Below are 3,280 nucleotides of genomic sequence, written 5' to 3' on the forward strand. Positions count from 1 at the left end.
TTTTTTGCCCCAAGCGGGATTCGAGCCACCGTCTCCTGTACGCCAAACCGATGCCTTACCAACTGAGCTATCCAGCCGCTTATATATATATATATATATATATATATATATATATATATATAAAATACAAGACCTATACAAGACCTATAGCTGTCTTTAAAAACATAAAAATGCTCCGTTTTGATTGACGCTGTGAGAAAGACAATATGCTGTGCTGGTAGTTTGCACGGGCGGTCCGGTGGTCCAGTGGTTAGCGTGTCGACATCACAGTGCAGAGGTCATGGGTTCAATCCGACCTTGCTGTGTAGAGTTTGCATATTCTCCTGCGTGGGTTTTCTCCGGGTACTTCGGTTTCCTCCCACATTCCAAAAACATGCATAGCAGGCTGATTGAACACTCTAGATCACAGGTGTCGAAGTCCGGTCCTCGAGGGCCGGTGTCCTGCATGTTTTCCATCCCTCCCTGCTGCAACACACCTGATCAAAATGATCAGTTCATCAGCAAGCTCTATCGGAGCCTGATAGTGATCCTGATCATTTGAATCAGGTGTGTTGCAGCAGGGAGGGATGGAAAACATGCAGGACACCGGCCCTCGAGGACCGGACTTCGACACCTGTGCTCTCGATTGTCCCTAGGTGTGTGCATGGATGGTTCTTCATTCATGTGTGCCCTGCGATTGTCTGGCAACCGGTTTAGGGTATCCCCCGCCTACTGCCTGAAGACTGGGGTAGGCTCCAGCATGCCCTGCGACCCTAGTGAGGATAAAGCGGTTAAAAAAATGGATGGGCGGATGGATGTATTTTGCACTTGTGTAGAATTGGTGCTGCACATACTGAGACATGCTTCCAATTCAGGGTTACTCAAAATACAAATCTTCAAAGGCCACAAATAATTTTTTTAAGAGTCAAAGGTCCATATCTAGGGGTCAATCAGGCCATATGCGATAATTGTATTATATTCAAATTGTCCTTTGAATTTTTTTTAAAACAACAAATATACAAACTAAAATAAAATCCTATCTCGATTTTGACATGCCTAAAAAACTCTCTCTCTCTCTCTCTCTCTCTCTCTTTAGTTAGTTAGTTAGTTAGTTAGTTAGTTAGTTAGTTAGTTAGTTATTTTTCAGCGACCCAATAAAAGTTGACATTTTGAGACCTACAGTTTGGGAACCACCGCTCTAAATGATAGACAAAAAGATGGCCGTGCATGTTCCGTGATGCTTATTATTCCTGGTTGGTAGCCTTGCAAGTCTTGCAATAATGTATGTTGCAATTTGGGGTCTGTGATATCACACTGCTCAGTTTGATGAACAAGTGATGAACAAGAGACACAAGTGATAATTTTCCTAAGCAAACATTTTGAGTTGCTTGTGGTTGGCAGCATGGTGTAGAAAATTGATGGATGCTTGTGTATAAAGCGTCTTCTTTAAATCAGTGCCTTCAAGACTTTGGGGTCCAGTACCAAAACAGGTCCCAAATAGTGGATCTGTTTTAGTATTCATTGTCAAACTCGCTCATGCGTACTGAATCATTTTGTTATTCATTGAAAACATGGTATCATGTTTTTTTTTTTTTAATCCATTCATCCATCTTCCACACTGCGGTCCTCATGAGGGTCACACCTGAGCTGTGGCCTATCCCACCTGACTTTGGACAAGAGGCGGTTTGCACCTTGAAGTGATTGTCAGTCAATCACAGCGCACTAGTTGACAAACATTCACTCACAGTCACATCCATGGACAAGTCTTAAGTCAATTTAACATACTTGTTTTGGGATATGGAATGAAATGTGGATGGAGGAAACAACACGAGCGCAGGGAGATGATGCAAACTACACACAGGAAGGCCAGATTCAAACCCAGAAGCTGAGAATTTTAAGGCAGTTGTGCGAACCACATCATCAGCCTGCATGGTATGATTTTTGTGGCACCAAATTTCAGATTTGGGTCCACAGTTGCAAAAAAAAAAAAAAAAGTAGTAAAGCTCTAAATATACACAATAACAGGTGAACCCAGATGGATTTAAGTGAATTTACTGCAGTGACATTGAATCACAATTTACGTGTCATGAGATTGGAACATCTCCATGAAAACGCGCATGTGCTCTTTTCCTTCCTCTCAACACACTTGTTTCCTCATCTTCACCAACGAGCCCAACGCTCTCCCACACTTTATTTCCTCGATTTACAACATTTCTCCTTTGGCTTCCGGTCAAAACTCGTAACTTTAAAGTCACAGTTTATGACTTGGTGACCCACTCACAAAAAGGAGCTTTTTTTCTCAGATAAGTCGCACCAACAACCCCACCGCCGTTATGCTGTGGACGCGATCCCCCCTCGTGCCTCCTGAAGCGGCTGTGGCGCCGCGCTGCAAGGTGGTCCCTGTAGTCCTCATCCCCGCCTGCTTCCGCAGCGTCTAATCCTGGGCGTGGATAGTGGAGCACTACATTTCCCATAAGCTTCCTCCCCTCTCGCTCGCTTTCTCGCTCCCATCAGACTGGAGATACGGAACGGACAGTCTTGACGACCCCCCCCCCCTTCTCCCTCCCTCACCACCCCCCTCCCCGGACTTTGAAAACCGAAAACCGTCGAGGTTACTGAAGAGCCGCGGACCGCCAGAGGCCGAGAGGCAGCCGCGGAACGGAGCCGTCCGCCGTGCGACGTTCATGCACCACCCGGGTGAGCGGGCTGCTCGTGTCATTGGACATCTTTTATGTGGCGACTCGGAAGGAGAGAGGGAAAAATAAGGTGGAGGGGGTAGTGTGTGTGTGTGTTGGGGTGGCGGTTACGGTGGTGGTGGTGGTAGCAGGCGGCTTCGTGGGGTCGTGGTCCTCGTTCGGAAGCCTCGCAAGTGGCGAGAGAGGACGGGACACCCGCCGCTGCTCCCGACGCTCGTGCTAGGTCGACTGAGGATAAATAAGAGCAGCCCGGCTCTTCGTGCGAGCCGGTGAGGGAGCCTGGGTCGCGGTCGCCAATGCCCGGCCGCGGAGTTGTCGGGTCCGTCTTCTCTTCTCCTTCCTCCGTGACAGCGGTGACCGCTCCGGAACACAAGCTTGCTTGCGCATTAACTTGTGTAGTCCACCCTCCGTTTCTGACTTGATCCTTTATCCCTTATGGCTTTGATATTGATTCTTTACAGACAAACGTTTGTGCTATTGAGGAGTTTTTGTTTTTGTTTTTGTTAGGTGGCATCGAGATGAGCTGTTTTGGCTGAAGAGTGTGTGTGTGTGTGTGTGTGTGTGTGTGTGTGTGTGTGTGTGTGTGTGTGTGTGTGTGTGTGCGC

At 47.3% G+C, this 3,280-nt stretch overlaps 1 protein-coding gene across 4 annotated transcripts in view; it reads left to right on the forward strand.

The window, feature by feature from the left end:
• Positions 1-3,280, forward strand: part of bcorl1 (BCL6 corepressor-like 1) — a 26,269-nt gene that overhangs the window by 7,687 nt on the left and 15,302 nt on the right. For 2 of the 4 annotated variants that reach the window (XM_019883969.1, XM_019883966.1), the window contains exon 3: positions 2,283-2,676. The exons of the other annotated variants lie outside the window; for them this stretch is intronic. The gene's annotated coding sequence lies outside the window, so the exon portion shown is untranslated. The remainder of the gene's footprint in view (positions 1-2,282; positions 2,677-3,280) is intronic. 4 annotated transcript variants of the gene reach the window in all.

The sequence above is a fragment of the Hippocampus comes genome, unplaced genomic scaffold (genome assembly GCF_001891065.2).
Source record: "Hippocampus comes isolate QL1 unplaced genomic scaffold, H_comes_QL1_v1.1 scaffold156, whole genome shotgun sequence".
NCBI lineage: Eukaryota > Metazoa > Chordata > Actinopteri > Syngnathiformes > Syngnathidae > Hippocampus > Hippocampus comes.